We start from the raw sequence: 19,092 nt of genomic DNA on the forward strand, positions 1-19,092 counted from the left end.
TTTTGTGAAATGCTCTGACACCAAAAGGTGAAAAGAGCTATACAAATGCCATGTACTATTTGCGGACAGGAGTAAAAGAATGGGTTAAAATACTTTAAAGTACTAAAATTGCTCATGGACCTCATGCCAATTTATGTGCTTTTGCAATCACATTTTTCTATTTAAAAAAATTCCCAAAATTTATTGCTATGTTAAACCATCACACAAACGAAAGATGAACCTATCCAACTATACAGGGGAAAAGTGAAAGTGGCTACACACAAAACCAAAAAATATAGGAAAATATTTTAATTTCCTTCAACCACAGTAATCCTTAATATTAATTATAATATATTTTTAAAATAGTTCAAAGTGTGTTTTTTCTACTCAAGAGCATTCCCTTTAAAGCCTTGATCCTGCAATCAGATACACATGGGTGAAAAGACGGTTACTCACCTTTGTAACTGTTGTTCTTCGAGATGTGTTGCTCATATCCATTCCAATTAGGTGTGCGCGCACCGTGTGCACATTCGGAGACTTTTTACCCTAGCAATGCTCGGTGGGCCGGCAGGTCGCCCCCTGAAGTGGCGCCGGTATGGTGCCTGATATATACCCCTGCCAGCATATCCACTCCTCGGTTCCTTCTTGCCGGCTACTCCGACAGTGGGGAAGGAGGGCGGGTGTGGAATGGATGTGAGCAACACATCTCGAAGAACAACAGTTACAAAGGTGAGTAACCGTCTTTTCTTCTTCGAGTGCTTGCTCATATACATTCCAATTAGGTGATTCCCAAGCCTTACCTAGGCGGTGGGGTCAGAGCGAGACGTTGCGGAACGTAAGACGGCATTGTCTCTAGACTGTTGGACCAATGCGTAGTGCGATGCAAATGTATGGATGGAAGACCAGATGGCCGCACGGCAGATGTCCTGTATGGGAACATGGGCCAAGAACGCGGCAATTGAGGCAATTGAGCCCGGGTAGAGTGGGCAGTGAGATGGCCCGCCTCAGTATGAGCCAAGTCATAGCAAGCCTGAATACACGATGTAACCCAAGATACAATACGCTGGGAGGAGATTGCCATGCCCTTCATACGTTCCACCACCTCCACAAATAGCTGAGGTGAGCACCGGAAGGGCTTGGTCCTCTCGATGTAGAAGGCGAGAGCCCTTCGGACATCCAGAGCATGGAGCTGTTGCTCTCGTCGCGATGAATGAGGCTTTGGACAAAAGACTGGCAGGAAGATGTCCTGGTTAACGTGAAAGGCGGAGACGACCTTAGGGAGGAATGCCGGGTGCGGTCGCAGCTGTACCTTGTCCTTATGGAACACAGTATATGGAGGATCTACAGTCAATGCACGAAGCTCCGAGGCTCGTCTAGATAGGTGATAGAGACTAGGAAAGCTGTTTTCCAGGACAGGTACAGCAGCAAGCATGTGGCCAATGGCTCGAAGGGGGGCCCCATGAGCCTGGTTAAGACGAGGGTCAGGTCCCAGGTAGGGGTAGGCCATTTGACCTGCGGGTATAGTCGCTCCAAGCCCTTGAGAAATCTTGAAACTATAGGGTGAGAAAAAACGGAACTGCCAGCTTCGCCCGGATGGAAGGTGGATATAGCCGCAAGATGTACTCGCAGAAAGGAGATTGCCAACCCCTGCTGTTTGAGAGACCACACGTAGTCCAGGATAGTGGGGACTAATGCAGAATGCGGAGAATGGCCGTGCTGGTTACACCAGTGGCAGAAGTGCTTCCATTTTGCGAGGTATGTCGCGTGCATGGAGGGCTTCCAGCTCCCCAGCAACACCTGCTGTACTGCGGCAGAACAGCGCAACTCCGACTGATTTAACCAGACAGGAGCCATGCAGTCAGATGAAGGGACTGCAGGTCCGGATGGTGCATCCTGCCAAAAAGTCTTGTGTGATCAGGTCCGGCCAGAGCGGCAGGGGAATTGGATCTGCCAGGGACAGATCGAGCAGCATGGTGTACCAGTGCTGCCTCGGCCAAGCTGGAGCGATCAGGCGAGCTCTGTCCCTTCGGAGTTTGAGCAGGACTCGGTGGACAAGAGGGAAGGGTGGAAAGGCGTAACAGAGGCGGCCCGTCCATGGAATCAGGAACACGTCCGACAGGGAGCAACCCTGTAGGGAGCAGAACATCTAGCATTTTCTGTTCATTCTGGATGCAAACAGGTCTATGTGGGGAAAGCCCCACCTCCGGAAAATCGAATGGAGAACGTCCGGACGGATGGACCATTCGTGAGATAGGAAGGATATGCTCAGGTGATCTGTGAGGATGTTCCGTACCCCCAGGAGAAAGGAGGCCACTAGATGTATGGAGTGGGCTATACAGAAGTCCCACAGGTGTATCGCTTCCTGACACAGAGGGGAGGATCGGGTCCCACCCTGCTTGTTGATGTAATACATGGCCGTTGTGTTGTCCGTAAACACCGCAACACAACAGCTATGTAGATGGCGCTGAAACACTTGGCATGCCAGCCGGACTGCTCTCAGCTCTCGTACATTGATGTGGAGCGTCAGCTCCCGTGGTGACCAAAGGCCTTGGGTGCGCAGGAGCCCTAGGTGGGCACCCCAGCCCAGCGAGGATGCGTCCGTTGTTAGGGACATGGAGGGCTGGGGAGAATGAAACGGCAGGCCCGCACACACTCGGGATGACGTCTTCCACCAGTCGAGGGAGCCTAGAACATCCGGCGGAATTGTCAGGATTGTGTCTATGGCGTCCCTGCCCAGCCGATAGACCGACGCGAGCCAGGCTTGCAGAGGGCGCATGCGCAGTCTTGCATGTCTTGTGACGAAAGTGCATGCAGCCATGTGCCCCAGGAGAGCAAGGCAAGTACGAGCAGAAGTGGTTGGAAAGCTTTGCAGACTTTTGACAAGGGAGACTATGGCTTGGAACTGGTGCAGGGGTAAACTGGCCGTTGCAAGGTTGGAGTCCAGCCTGGCCCCAATAAATTCTATCCTCTGTGTAGGCACCAGGGTGGACTTGTCCAAATTGATGATCAGGCCTAGATGCACAAACAGCTCCCTGATGATGGCGACATGGCTGAGCACCTGTGCCTCCGAAGTCCCTCGGATAAGCCAGTGGTCGAGGTAAGGGAAGACGTGTATTCGACGACGGCGCAGGGAAGCAGCGACTACCGCCATACACTTCGTGAAGACGCGAAGGGCCGAGGAAAGACCAAAGGGAAGGACAGTAAACTGGTAGTGACCCTGATTTACCACAAAGCGCAGATACCTCCTGTGTGGGGGATAAATTGCAATGTGGAAATATGCGTCCTTCATGTCGAGAGCGGCGTACCAATCTCCGGGATCCAGGGAAGGAATGATAGTTCCTAAGGATACCACGCGGAACTTGAACTTTCTGATGAATTTGTTCAGTCCTCACAGGTCCAGGATGGGCTGGAGGCCCCCTTTTGACTTGGGGATTAAGAAATACCGGGAATAAAACCCCTTGCCCCTTAACTCCTCTGGTACCTCCTCTATAGCTCCGATCGGGGGGGGGGGGGCGGCAGAAATAAACTGAAGACGGTATCCAAGCTCCATTGTGCGTAGGACCCAACGATCTGAGGTCAGCTGGGACCATGCCGGAAGGAACAGGGAGAGGCAGTTGTAAAAATGAAGAGGATCCAGGGAGGGAATTGGTACACTGCTCTCGGGCGCACCCTCAAAAGTTTGCTTTGGGTCCCAGCGGTGGTTTGGTGGGACCCGAATTGTTGCCCCCTTGAGGTCCAGACTGACATCTGCGGTTCGGGCGGCCTCGTCGCCGGGCAAGATCCTGTCTTGGCCGAGGCGGGGGGTAAGGGCGCTGAGGTTGGGAGCGGAAGGACCGTCTCTTAGTCTGGGGTGTATGCATTCCCAGCGAACGCATAATAACCCGGTTGTCCTTCAGACTTTGTAGTCTGGGGTCTGTCTTTTGTGAGAATAAACCTTGTCCGTCGAATGGTAAGTCCTGGATGGTATATTGTAGCTCAGGCGGTAGGCCGGACGCTTGTAACCAAGATATGCGGCGCATAGCTATTCCAGAGGCGACCGTTCTGGCTGCTGAGTTGATGGCATCTAAGGAGGCTTGCAGTGAGGTTCTCGCGACCCTCTTCCCCTCCTCTAGGAGAGCTGTAAACTCCTGGCAGGAGTCCTGGGGAACCAACTCGGTAAACTTGCTGACAGCTTCCCAGGTGTTGTAGCTGTATCGGCTTAAGAGGGCCTGTTGGTTCGCCATGCGGAGCTGAAGGCCTCCCGCAGAGCAGATTTTCCGGCCCAGCAAATCCATGCACCTGGCCTCCCTAGATTCTGGCGCGGGAGCTTGCTGGCCGTGGCGCTCCCGTTCGTTGACTGACTGACTACCACCAACGAGCAGGGGATGGGGTGCACGTAGAGGTACTCATACCCCTTGGACGGCACCATGTATTTTCATTCTACTCCCCTGGCTGTGGGTGGGATGGAAGCCGGGGACTGCCAGATGGTGTCTGCTCTGGCTTGGATCGATTTGATGAAGGGGAGGGCCACCCTGGTTGGTGCTTCTGCTGATAATATGCTAACCACCGGGTCCTCCACCTCAGGAACTTCCTCTACGGGAAGATTTATATTCTGGGCAACACGCCGCAGAAGATCCTGATGTGCTCCGAGATCAATTGGCGGGGGCCCTGATGATGATGTGCCCGCTACCGCCTCATCCAGGGAAGAGGAAGATGATAACCCAGGGATGAGTGGGTCCTGGACTGAAGCCTCGTTCTGGGGGACCTCCGTTTTCGGAACGTCATGCTGCACAAGTGGATGTGCAGAGTCTTCCTCTGTAACAGCGGGGGGAGGTCAGCTGACTGTGGCTGGAGCGTGCTGGGCCCATTGGCTCGCCCTGGGCTTGGTGATAGGTCCAAGGCATCCAAAAGGACCACTGAGGTGGTCCATGGTCCGGGTGGGCCTGTGCATCTGAACCCCCATAGGAGGCGCTGTCTGCGTGTGAGGAGGCGGACGGGTGATGCGATGGCCACGGAGGAGCTGATGTTGATTGGGCCAGGTCTCTGCGCCCATAGGGCTCATCTCTACGTGGTACCGATGAGCAATACTGGGAACCGTGGCGGTATCTGGAGCGGGACCGGGACCTGCTACCAGCGCGGTGCCGGGAGGTCGACCGGTGCCTTATATCGTCGTGCCGGGATCGGCTGCGATAAGTACGTCGGTGCCGCGATCTGGACCGGTGCCGAGAGTACCACGACGGCAACCGGGATCTCGAGCGGCACCGCGAGTATGACCAGTTCCGCGGAGAACAGTACCGGGACTACAAGCGGCGCCGGGATCTTGAGCGATGTCGAGGCCAAGAGTGATCTCGGGATCTGGAGCGGGACCAACGGTGTTCAGTGGTGCCCGGTGAACGTGGTCGCACCATGGTGGACTTGCCCAGCGACTGAATAACCCGCACCGGCGGTACTGGGGGTTGGGGCAATTCAGGCTCTGTCAGAGAGATTTGGTCCAGTGCCACGGAGAAGGTCTCCGGCGTGGAGGGCGCGACGAGCTCAACCGCAGCGTGTGCTGGGGAGCTGGTAGGCACCGGACTCAACGGCTCCTGTGAAGCCGGAATCGACAGTGCAGAGACAAGCGGTGCCGCGGCAGATGACGGTGCTGGGCAGTCTGTCTTGGAGATACGCTCCGACTGTGGCGTAGCTGTAGTTGCCACAGGAGCCTTGTGCTTCTTGCTCCTCGGGGAGAGGGAGCGGTGCTGGCTGGAGGGTTAGGCCGGTGAAGGGTGGGGACGAGGAGCCTTTATCGGTGCAGGGCGGTCCGGTGTGGAAGAGGCGCTTGGTCCCGGTGCCGGAGTCGGCGCCGAGGATGGAGGAGTTAAAGCTGCCTCCATCAAAAACTGTTTTAGGTGAATGTCCCATTCTCTCTTTGTCCGGGGCTTGAACGCCCTTGCAGATCCGGCACTTGTCCACAAGGTGGGATTCGCCTAGGCGCTTCAAACAGGAGTCGTGCGGATCTCCTGTGGGCATCAGCCGACGACAGGCCGCACAAGGCTTGAAATCCGGTGAACCGGGCATGGGCCCCGGTACTGGGGGAGGAGAAAGGGCGAGCCCCTGATCCTCTTTAACTATATACACAACTATAAAAACTAACTTTAAATACTAACTAGAACTACAGTAAAAGAACTATATACACAATACTATACAAGAGAGTGAATCGCTAGGGAGGTGGAGAACAGCTAAGCAGCGCTCCACTGTTCCAACGACCGACACGGGTGGTAAGAAGGAACTGAGGAGTGGATGGGCCGGCAGGAGTATATATCAGGCGCCATACCGGCGCCACTCCAGGGGGCAACCTGCCAGTCAACCAAGTGTTGCTAGGGTAAAAATCTCCGATAAACGTGCACGTGGCGCGCGCACACCTAACTGGAATGGATATGAGCAAGCACTTGAAGAACCTCTACATCCACATAGAGCTGCACAGAAATCAGTGGGGATTCATGAAAGCACAGAAGTCTGCCTATATGGATCAAATGGCAGAATCGGGGCCTCCGGTTGCACATTTAAAAATCAGAGCCCAGAAATGCAAAGTTAAGGTTCTAATAGTAACATGGAGTAGGCTGCATTGCAGAGTCTAAAGTATTATGCCATATATTGTATATAAAACACTAAATATATTAAGCTACATATTCACTCAGAAGCACAGGAATAGCAAATACTATCTGTTCTCAGTGTAACTACGACCCCATCAACTGAGATTTTAATACCATCTGACTGGCTGAAGGGGATGATCAGGAAGAATGGCAAGTATAGTAAATAGTAATATTCTATTATACATATGGAGAATATTAAAGCAGGTAAAGTGTTCCTATCATTACTACCTCAACTGTAGCACTTTGTTCAAAGAATACAAAATATTTCAAGGTTCTGGGATAGATATCATCAGCTGAGGGAGGTTTCTGTCAATCATGTAGGATGGCAAATTTCCCTCTGAGATCCCCAAATTGGTGGATAACTACATGACGAGGAAGTGTTTATACAATGCCCTCCAATAAACCATGAAGCTTCCCAGAGAAAGAAGATAACCCACACGACATACTTCCATACTGTCTCTTACTCCTATTCTGAAGTCTCAGGGCAGGCCTTTAAACATCATAGGACTGCTTCTGAAAACACAGAAATGAAATGCTCATCTAGGTTTAAAAATAAAATGCAAATGATTTGACATGAATATACAAACATTAATTTCTGTTAATGAGATTTTTAAACTATGTTATTATGGAAGCTGTGCATTTTTAATGTGGATGTAGGTATAAGCTAATATTATGTCCAGAAAACAAGTTGAAACAGAAAATGTGACTGGGCTGCAGAGACTGCAGCATACCATAGTTTTAAAAAAAAAGATGGATCACATTCTCATTTGAGAAAGTTCATCAATTTTAAAAAAGCAACAGATGCCAGTTTACTGTACTCCCACTCTGGAGAAAAAAAAGTGATTTATTACAGAAGAAAAATGCTTTTCCATTTAACAAGCTATGTTCACCAACAGCATTCAATAACTTATTAAATAATTTATGAATCATGCAATTCTCCAAAATAACTGCCAAACCCCCTTCTATCTTAAATAGACACATGTTCATGTAATTTTTTTGAAACTCTGGGCTTTGGAATTTGAAAATGAATAACATTAATGGGAAGCAAACAGCAATATGAAATATGCAATCATAAACAAACAAGAAAAACCATTTTAATACCTATGAAGCAACAGACACTTGAGGTGCCATGTTATCCTACTCTCAGAATATTTTCCTCCAACAATTGCTTTTTCTAAGTTTCATTCCTTTAGCAGGTGTGGGCTCAACTTACAGTTTTTTTGGTTTTTTTTTCCCTTTTATAAAGCAATTATTTATTTTGGCAAAGAACAGAAACGACCACACTGGCGGCTACACAGGAAATGTTGTCTGGTTTCCTCATAGTTTTTCTAAACAAACATTTCAGTTTGAAATAACAGAAGTTCAAAACTGTGTGACTATGTATTGTAGAAGGAGGAGGAAGAATGAAAAGAATAGAGCTATCCAATCATATCCCCACATATCCCTGCCAGTGTCCCTGGGCATATCAATAGCATGTAGGAAACAGATTCAAAGGCTTCTAACAGAGCTAAAAAAACCCAGCTTGGACAATTGGTTTTGATCCATCTTCAGAAAAACAACATTGACCAACGAGATCAAGTCTCTGCACCATAATCAGATCTAAAATCAGATAAGAGGTTGAAGGAATTCAGATCTCTAGAAATTGTCAGAGCTGTTTCACCAATATTTCTTGATAATCTGCACTAAAAATGGGTTATTAGACTTAGGGCAATGATTGGCAAAATTTTCTATGATAGTTTATTGAGCAGAGGCTTAGCAATCACTTTAAGAGCTCTTGGATAAAATGTTCCAAAGTGACTAAGACAATTAGGAGCCTATGTCCCATTGGCTTTCAATGACAATGAGGCTCCTAAATTCGTTTTGAAAATGGGATTTAGGAAATTATTGAAAATTTTACAACTTAGCTTTTCTTTTTTCCTTCTAAAAACTTAAGACCTGAGGAATGCAGAAAGTTAACTTTTCCACAGGTGAATTTGTATAGTTAGCTAGAATATGATAATTTGGTTTGTGGTTAAAGAATTTAATTTCAACGGCCACTTAACTGCTTATACAACAGAGTAAAGATAAGACAAATTGTATTCAGGCTGCTTTAGTAATACAAGACTGTGACTAAGCGTAAATGCAAATTAATTTAAAAGTTTATCAGCAGTCTATAAAAATAAGTGTTTCAGTTTTCTTCCTGGTTACCTTGAGAATGCTAGATTTTCCTATCTCCTCAGGATAAAGAAGCATAACTGGTCTCTAAAGCCTTAAACTAACATATATAATGACTAAGCCTTAATCCTCAATAGAAAAATGCAAAGTAATTGCTTTTCTGAGCCTTATTAACACACACAGATGTGCACACACTGTATTAATAAAATGGGAGTCTTATATAACACCGTTAAAATAAAGAGAATTTATATTTATTGACTCTGGTGAATTACATAGCTCTCAATATTCTTCACTATCCCGCTGTCTGGTAAGAAGGACAACACGAAATACAGCTATGTACGAATTTATCAAAAGCATTCTGCAATTGTCAGGATAACTAGCCTGACTGATTCAAAAAGAACAAATAGCTGTTGTGTTTTTATTTCTTTTATCTGACCCAAAAGGGAAAATACATTACAATGTGGAGAGCGCACTTAGGGAATACTAGTGGAAAAAGTTATGTAAGCACAAATTGTAAGAATGCCCTTTCTGATTACCTTGAATTAGAAGTGGGGATGTGTGCTAGAAATGGCCTGTAGAGATTTACAAAGCTTTTGAATTAGTTTAGATACTTTGCAAGAAAAGCTATTTAGACCATGCAGCAAGCCAACTTATTCAGTAGAGAGGCTGATGGACCTGTGTCAGTCACTCTTTATTTACATAAGTCAGTGGCAATTGTGATCTGCAGAAGGAGAGCATCAATTCTAATAAGCTCACATCTCCTCACCACAAAAAAAACTATGGACCTTTTGAACACTCACATGTATCAGTCCACCTCTATATAAGGATGTTGTTTCAGGGAACAGGAGAAGTAGGAATCCACAAACTCACTTTTAAGGCTTCCCTGTCAAATATAATAGCCTTTTTGCTACATATAGCATTAGTGTGGGGCTGGCAAGATTTACACTTGCATGAGTGCATGTGATCAAGTTGTGGGAAGGATCTGTAATTAAAAACTGAAGCCTGCATTTTGTCCTAAGAGACTGCTCTTTGGGAAAAAAAAAATTTGAATTGGACCCCACAGGCAATGAGCCAAGGAAGGCTGATCAAATTCATTGTCTCAGCACTAGAGAACCGAATTTCTGTTAAATCTGTAGGATAAAATTTTCAAATAGATTTAAAATGACTTAAGGTGTCTACAGCTACCCCACATTGCAGTGCAGTGCAGACTACAGACATGTGAACTGAAGAGCACAAAGTGTTGTGCCGTAGCTGCCCCACGTGAACGTTGCTGACACAAAACTAGAAGGTACCAAGTTTGCGTTAACCTAGTCCTCGAACCAGACTATATTAACACAAACTGGGTACCTTCTAGTTTGCATCAGCAGTGTCCATGTGGGGCAGCTACAGCGCAACACTGATGTGCTCTTCAGTTCACACTGCCACTGAGTGCAGCGTAAACAAGCTCTAGATTTCATGGATTTAGGGCAACTGACTGGGTTGGCATGTAAGGGAGCAGAGGAAGGAGGATATGGAGAAAAGATTCAATGAACTAAGGGGACATTCAGGGAGCTGAGGAAGCTAAGCTGTCTCCTTATTCCCTACATACCTCCCTCCCTACACTACTGGCCACTGTTGCCCAAAACCAGCTCAGCTCCAATGCCCAACTTCCACAGCCCCTAGTCTGTGCACCCTCCTCACTAATTCACCTCCCCATACTAGTTATGAAGAATTTTGTTAAAGACACAAAAATATAAACACTGCAATGTCAAATACAGAAGAGATGACAGGAAATACAGAGTACAAATTCACATGCACTCACAACATGGCAAAGACACAGAAACAGATACTTGTCAAAAACACCACTAACAAATGATGCCAAAAGAAAAGGAAGATTTTATTAAATCTCTTCATGACAGGGCTGCTTTATTCACAAATCTTTAAAATGTAGAACCACTAGTAGCTAACTGATAAGAGTGAAGGGGATCCCACCCAACACCTGCTTTGGCAATTTGGTTTAATAGCAGTCCTTTGCTAAGCTTTGACAATTACTCCCACATTCCCCCCCGAGAGACTAATGGTTTTCTAAAAATAAAATGGAGATTAGCATTTACAGTGAACTGCCTAAGTAATGTACAATTTGACAGAAGGTGAAATTAATCAACTCTGTGGTGTGCTAATGTCCAGATTTTACTTTGAAAGTCCAGATTTAAACTGAACCAATCTAGTTGAACACATTTACGTTTAAATCGATGGCACAAAATGCTATTTTTGTTTTCCATTTCAACAGCTTGGTATCTTAGAATACTGTAGTAAAACTTCTCACTTAACATGGAGCAAAATGATTCTACATGAGTATCACAGGCCTTTGTTTAGCACCTAAAAAAAGCTTACAAAAAAGTGTATTTAAGCAAAAGGCAAAAAACTTACTATCGTTTCATGGCATGTTGGCTAATACACAGAACTAAGCTTCAGCATCCATACAGTGAATCACATGACCTGGGAAAAAAGCAGAATATGACTATTAAAAATATCAAGGAGAAAATATATAATAATACTGACAAATACATCAACTGACATCTTGTAAATAGGATTTCTGATGAAGTTAGAAGAAGAAAGAAAGAAAAAGACTCAAGCTTCTCTCCTTTTCCATGGAAGTGTAAAAATCTTTAAGCCACTAGGGGAACAAAGAGGATGATGGAAATGTTTAAAACACAACAATAAGTCAGTTACTTTAAACAACAAAATGGGTGGTCTTTTTAAAAAGGAATATTTAAAAAAAATTACTATTACAAATTGCACTAAGTATAGGCAGAAATTCATAAGTACTTCTTGATGCTAATTCCTAAGAGAAGAAGACTATATGTAGAGTTTAACTACTATTTTTGTTTAAAGACTTAACAAAAACACATCGAATCACAGAGGATTAGGGTTGGAAGAGACCTCAGGAGGTCATCTAGTCCAACCCCCTGCTCAAAGCAGGACAAACACCAACTAAATCATCTCAGCCAGGGCTTTGTCAAGCTGGGCCTTAAAAACCTCTTAAGAATGGAGATTCCACCACTTCCCTAGGCAATCTACTGCAGTGCTTCACCACCCTCCTAGTGAAATAGTTTTTCCTAATATCCAACCTAGACCTCCCTCACTGCAATTTGAGACCATTGCTCCTTGTTCTGTCATCTGCCACCACTGAGAACAGCCTAGCTCCATCCTCTTTGGAACCCCCTTCAGATAGTTGAAGGCTGCTATCAAGTCCCCACTCACTCTTCCCTTTTGCAGATTAAATAAACCCAGTTCCCTCAGCCTCTCCTCATAAGTCATGTGTCCCAACCCCTGAATCATTTTTGTTGCCCTCTGCTGGACTCTCTCCAATTTGTCCACATCCTTTCTGTAGGGGGGGGGCCCAAAACTTGACACAATACTCCAGATGTGGCCTCACCAGTGCCAAATAGAGGGGAATAATCACTTCCCTCAATCTGCTGGCAATCTTCCTACTAATGTAGGCCAATATGTTGTTAGCCTCCTTGGCAACAACGACACACTGTTGACTCACATCCAGCTTCTTGTCCACTGTACTCCCCTGGTCCTTTTATGCAGAACTGCCGCTTAGTCAGTTGGTCCCCAGCCTGTAGCGGTGCATGGGATTCTTCCGTCCTAAGTGCAGGACTCTGCACTTGTCCTTGTTGAACCTCTTCAGATTTCTTTTAGCCAAATCTTCCAATTTGTCTAAGTCACTCTGGACCCTATCCCTACCTTCCAGTGTATCTACCTCTCCCCCCCAGCTTAGTGTCATCCACGAACTTGCTGAGGGTGGAATCCATCCCATCATCCAGATGATTAATGAAGATGTTGAACAAAATCAGCCCCAGAACAGACCCCTGGGGCACTCCGCTTGATACCGGCTGCCAACTAGACAAAGCCGTTGATCACTACCCATTGAGCCTGATGATCTAGCCAGCTTTCTATCCACTTTACAGCCCGTTCATCCAATCCATACTTTAACTTGCTGGCAAGTATACTGTGGGAGACCGTATCAAAAGCTTTGCTAAAGTCAGGATATATCACGTCCACGGCTTTCCCTATATCCACAGAGCCAATTATCTCATCATAGAAGGCAATCAGGTTGGTTAGGCATGACTTGCCCTTGGTGAATCCATGTTGACTGTTCCTGATTACCTTCCTCTCCTTCACGTACTTCAAAATGGATTCCTTGAGGACCTGCTCCATGATTTTTCTGGGGACAGAGGTGAGGCTGACTGGTCTGTAGTTTCCCGGACTCTCCTTCTTCCATTTTTTAAAAATGGGCATTATATTTGCCTTTTTCCAATTGTCCAGGGCCTCCCCTGATCACCAAGAGTTTTCAAAAGATAATGGCCAATGGCTCTGCAATCACATCAGCCAACTCCCTCAACACCCTTGGTTGATGTCATAAACAGATAAGTAAGAGTTAATAGAACAGAAGTACTTCATCTCTCTTTTGCCTGTAAAGGGTTAACAAGATCAGTGAACCAGGCTGTCACCTGACCAGAGGACCAGTCAGGGGACAGGATACTTTCAAATCTTGAAGGAGGGAAGTTTTTGTGTGTGCTGTTTAGAATTTGGTTGTTGTTCACTCTGGGGGCTCAAAGGGACCGGACATGCAACCAGGTTTCTCTCCAATCTCTCCAATACAGGCTCTTATAAGTTTAAAATAGTGAGTACTAGGTAGATAAAGCGAGTTAGGCTTATGTTTGTTTTCTTTATTTGCAAATGTGTATTTGGTTGGAAGGAATTCAAATGTGTATTTGCTGGGAGGAGTTTAAGTTTGTATTTTGCTGAAAGGATTTTAATTTGTACTTGAATACTTAGGCTGGGAGGGTATTCCCAGTGTCTATAGCTGAAAGACCATGTAACATACTCCATCTTAAATTTACAAAGATAATTTTTACTGTTTTTTCTTTATTTAATTAAAAGCTTTTCTTGTTTAAGAACCTGATTTTTTTTTTATTCTGGTGAGACCCCAGGGGACGGGGTCTGAATTCACCAGGGAATTGGTGGGGAGAAAGGAGGGCAGGGGGAGAGAGAGGCTAATTTCTCTCTCTGTTACGATTACTGTCTCTCTCAGGGAGAATCTGGGAGGAGAAGAGAGAAGGAGGGGGGAAGGTGCATTTTCCTCTCTGTTTAAGATTCAAGGAGTTTGAATCACAGTGATCTTCCAGGGTAACCCAGGGAGGGGAAGCCTGGGAGAGGCAACGGTGGCGGGAAAGGGTTTACTTTCCTTGTGGTAAGATCCAGAGGGTCTGGGTCTTGGGGTTCCCCAGGCAAGGTCTTGGGGGGACCAGAGTGTACCAGGCACTGAAATTCCTGGTTGGTGGCAGCGCTACAGGTTCTAAGCTGGTTAGAGGAATTCATGCTGGTACCCCATCTTTTGGACGCTAAGGTTCAGAGTGGGGAATTATGCCATGACAGATGCATTAGATCCGGCTCCATGGACTTGTGCATGTCCAGCTTTTCTAAATAGTCCATAATCTGTTCTTTCAACACTGAGGGCTGCTCACCATCTCCCCATACTATGCTGCCCAGTGCAGCTGTCTGAGAGCTGACCTTGTCTGTGAAGACCAAAGCAAAAAAAGCATTGAGTACTTCAGCTTTTTCCACATCATCTGTCACTAGATTGCCTCCCCATTCAGTAAGAGTCTCACACTTTCCCTGACTACCTTCTTGTTGCTAACATACCTGTAGAAACCCTTCTTGTTACCCTTCACATCCCTTGCTCGCTGCAACTCCAATTGCAGCTAGCCTTCCTGATTATACCCTTGCATGCTTGAGCAATATTTTTATACTCCTCCCTATTCATCTGTCCAAATTTCCACTTCTTGCAAGTTTCCTTTTTGTGTTTAAGCTCACTGAAGATTTATCTATTAAGCCAAGCTGGTTGCCTGCTATATTTGCTATTTTTTCTGCACATCAGGATGGTTTGTTCCTATGCCCTCAGTAAGGCTTTTTAAAAATACAGCTAGCTCACCTGGATTCCTTTCCCCCTCATATTTGACTCCCAGTGGATCTTGCCCATCAATTCCCTGAGGGAGTCAAAGTCTGCTTTTCTGAAGTCCAGGGTCCGTATTCTGCTGCTCTCTTTTCTTCCTTTTGTCAGGATCCTGAACTCGACCATCTCATGGTCACTGCTATCCCAGTTGCCACCCACTTCTACTTTCCCTATCAATTCTTCCTTGTTTGTGAGCAGCAGGTCAAGAGGAGCACGGCCCCTAGTTGGTTCCTCCAGCACTTACACAAGGAAGTTGTCCCCAACACACTCCAAAAACTTTCTGGATTGTCTGTGCACTGCTGTATTGCTCTCCCAGCAGATGTCAGGGTGATTGAAGTCCCCCACGAGAACCAGGGCCTGTGATCTGGAAACTTCTGTTAGTTGTCTGAAGAAAGCCTCATCAACCTCATCCTTGTGGTCTATAGCAGACGCCCACCACGACATCACCCTTGTTGCTCTAGCCTCTAAACTTAACCCAAAGACTCTCAACAGGCTTTTCTCCAGTTTCATATTGGAGCTCTGAGCAATCATACTGCTCCCCTACATACAGTGCAACTCCTCCAACTTTTCTCCCCAGCCTGTCCTTCCTGAACAGTTTATACCTATCCATAACAGTGCTCCAGTCATGTTAGTTACCCCATCAAGTCTCTCTTATTCCAATCACATCATAGTTACTTGACTGTGCCAGGACTTCCAATTCTTCCTGCTTGTTTCCCAGGCTTCTTGTGTTCGTGTACAGGCACAGACAAGCACTTGGAGCAGCATAAACTACTGTAAAAAAGCAGCAGCAAAGTACTTCCAAGCTCTCCGCAACTACACACCAACCACCTAAGGGTATGTCTACACTATGAAATTAGGTTGAATTTATAGAAGTCGGTTTTTTAGAAATCATTTTTATACAGTCGATTGTGTGTGTCCCCACACAAAGTACTCTAAGTGCATTAAGTCGGCAGACTGCGTCCACAGTACCGAGGCTAGCGTCAACTTCCGGAGCGTTGCACTGTGGGTAGCTGTGAGTAGCTATCCCACAGTTCCTGCAGTCTCCGCTGCCCATTGGGATTCTGGGTTGAGATCCCAATGCCTGATGGGGCAAAAACAGTGTTGCGAGTGGTTCTGGGTACATGTCAGGCCCCCTTCTCCCTCCGTCCCTCCCTCCCACGCTCCCTCCGTGAAAGCAACGGCAGACAATCGTTTCACGCATTTTTTCCTGGGTTACCTGAGCAGACGCCATACCATGGCAAGCATGGAGCCCGCTCAGCTCATCGTCACAGTACGTCTCCTGGGTGCTGGCAAATGTGGGACTGCATTGCAACACACCAGCAGCTCATTGCCTTTTGGCAGCAGACGGTGCATTACGATTGGTAGCCATTGTCGTCATATTCCTGGGTGCTCTTTTAGCCTACCTTGGTGAGATTGGTCAGAGGCACCTGGGCAGACATGGGAGTGACTCAGCCAGGTCATCACCATCTTATGTTGAGCACCCAGGAGAGGACGATGGCTAGCAGTCAAACTGCACCGTCTTCTGGTGAGCAGCCAGGAGATGATGATGGCTAGCACTCGTACTGCACCATCTTCTGCCGAGCACCCAGGAGATGATGATGGCTTGCAGTCGTACTGCACTGTCTACTGCCAGCCTAAGATGTAAAAGATAGATGGATCAAAACAAGAAATTGATCCAATTTGTTTTGTGAAATCAACGGCCTGCTAAACCCAGGATTTTGAGTTCAATCCTTGAGGGGGCCATTTTGTGTGACAGTTGTTTGTGTTTCTCCTTGATGCAAAGCCACCCCTTTGTTGATTTTAATTCCCTGTAAGCCATGTCGTCAGTCGCCCCTCCCTCAGTCAGAGCAACAGCAGACAATTGTTTCACGCAAAACCAGGCGAGGAGGCGACAGCAGCGCTGACAAGAGGGACATTGTGAGAAGTCTATGACAAAGTACGGGCCGGGCAATGTGCACTTCATGCTGGTGAGCTCTGCATGAGCTCTGCAAACATGCTGGCCAAACGAAATGAAATTCAAAAGTTTGCAGGCCTTTTCCTGTATACCTGGCCAGTGCATCTGAGTTGAGAGTGCTGTCTAGATCAGTCACAATGGAGCACTCTGGGACAGCTCCCAGAGGCCAATGCCATCGAATTGCATCCACACTATACCAAATTCAACCCGGCAAGGCCAATTTCAGAGCTAATCCCCTCGTCGGAGGTGGAGTAAAGAATTCGATTTAGAGAGCCCTTTAAGTTGAAAAAAGGGCTTCATCGCGTGGACGGGTCCAGGCTTAAATCGAGGTAACGCTGCTAAATTTGACCTAAAGTCGTAGTGTAGACCAGGCCTCAGATAGATTCTAGGCACCTTTACAATGAGAAAATAGCAGCAGATAGTTTGGAAAGGGGACTTTGAGTGAAGAGGGACAGAAATTAATCAGAGGGCTGATAAGGGAGAAAAATATTGCAGTGATTCAAGGGAAACCTGATTTTACTGGGAGAGTACAAAGGAAGCCTGCAAATATGGAGAACATAGAAGATCCTGGTTCTAGACACGGAGACAGGGTTAGAATGGACCGCAAGTGTCATCTAGTCTAACTTCCTGCCAAGACGCAGGATTTGTATAGAACACAAGATTTCATAGATGATGGGAAACCTGATTGTAGATGGACAGTGGTAGTCTGCTGCAGAAGCAAAAAGGGTTTGGAATACAATAGATGAAATCCTAGCTCCACTGCAGATACTGGGAATTTTGTCACTCACATCAGTGGGACCTGGATTTCACTCAAAATGATGTACTTTAATAACTGTTGATGCTGCATTTCTACATGTTTATTATTATCATATTATATAACACTGACAATCCTAGAATCAGGGAAGGTTTCCTTAGCAGGGAAAAGTATTTCAGTACAAACTTACACACGAGTAGAGAAGGGTTAAAAAAAATTAAGCACTTCATAGTTGTTGTCTATACAGAAATTTATACCCCCCCATCCTGCTTTTGTTAGTATTAGTCTGTTCTTCCCCCATCTCCTGTTTCTTGAAACTAACATAAATACAGAGAGATGTACTATCCCCATTCATGAAACGATTACATTATATTTTAGACAATAAAAACAAAGGAAAATGTGATATTGTAGAAAAAATTTTCTTGTATTCTATTTAATCCAGACTAAGTTCTCTTGCCTGTCACTGAATAGCTGAGGCTGAGATGAGTGAATGCTTTAAAAAACAACCACCCTGGCTTGTAAAGAAAAGGTTTTGAACTCTGGGTATGTGTAAGTTAACACATTAGAAAAATCATCTTTTTTAAAGTTATATTTTGTCTAGCACCTTTTGATTCTCTTCATACTTATCAAATATTTCTTCCAAGTGAGTCTTTGTTTTAAATCTTTACAACTGGAAGAACTGCATGTAAAAACAAACAAAAAATGATTTTGGAGACATGATGATAATTATGCCCATGAATATCCTGAAGATATGATAATTCATTAAGGATAAACCTCAAATGAAAGAGGAAGGTATCTTATGAAGAGGATATTTATTTATGTTTCAATCCCACAGAAACCTATTAGGCATTTATTTATACCTCAGCATTTACTTTTATGTAAGCACTACCAAATAAACTGCAGTGGTATCATGTTAATGTCTCTTGGCAAAACGAGTCTGCTTATCTATTCAGCATGATTTAAAATATCATTGAGGAGGCTACAGTTGAAAATAGGAGCCGTGGTGATTTCAATTACTATATCAAGAACTATAAAACATGCTGGAATAACAATTCTTAAAACCAAAAAATTAAGTGGAAAAAGTTAGATTAAACAGAACAAGGATCCTTGATAAGTCCTCTGCAAAAATACATATTTTAATCCTTTTGTTATGTTTTAAATATAGAACAGTCCTGGAATGTTCTTTGATCACAAATTTTGAATCCAATGAGACAATGTCTGAATCTCATAAAGGGATGATACATTAATTTCAGAGAAAACATGACATTATTCTTGTCTAGCTCTGATCAGTTGTTTGTTACTTGATAAAACAAAGCATTTTTTCTGAACCCTTATGACAGACATTTTACACATTTATGAGTAAAGGAAACCTGTTTTTCTGTAAGTGTTGCAACTTCTACATAGTCAACATGGCACAGAAGTCAACATGGCATTATTAGATTTTTAGAATGTGCTGAAGGGAGTAGATACCTTTATATACAAAGCATTAATTTCAATTCTGGAAGCTAAGAATCAAATAACCTAACCCAATGTTCATTGCATTTATTAAGTCATCAGTTTGCTGCATGAATTCTAGGCTCCCTCTGTTTCGGTATGGTGCATAAATCAAAGCAGTGTTTGCTTTCTTTTATATAGT

General features: G+C 45.3%; 1 protein-coding gene across 8 annotated transcripts in view; it reads right to left on the reverse strand.

The window, feature by feature from the left end:
• Nucleotides 1-19,092, reverse strand: part of SIPA1L1 (signal induced proliferation associated 1 like 1) — a 406,115-nt gene that overhangs the window by 153,776 nt on the left and 233,247 nt on the right. For 5 of the 8 annotated variants that reach the window (XM_030559661.1, XM_030559664.1, XM_030559657.1 and 2 more), the window contains one exon: nucleotides 11,154-11,222. The exons of 2 other annotated variants lie outside the window; for them this stretch is intronic. The gene's annotated coding sequence lies outside the window, so the exon portion shown is untranslated. Of the gene's footprint in view, nucleotides 1-7,036; nucleotides 7,104-11,153; nucleotides 11,223-19,092 lie in introns of all 8 variants that reach the window. One more of the 8 variants, XM_030559659.1, reaches the window with a different exon arrangement.

The sequence above is a fragment of the Gopherus evgoodei genome, chromosome 4 (assembly GCF_007399415.2).
Source record: "Gopherus evgoodei ecotype Sinaloan lineage chromosome 4, rGopEvg1_v1.p, whole genome shotgun sequence".
Taxonomy (NCBI): domain Eukaryota; kingdom Metazoa; phylum Chordata; order Testudines; family Testudinidae; genus Gopherus; species Gopherus evgoodei.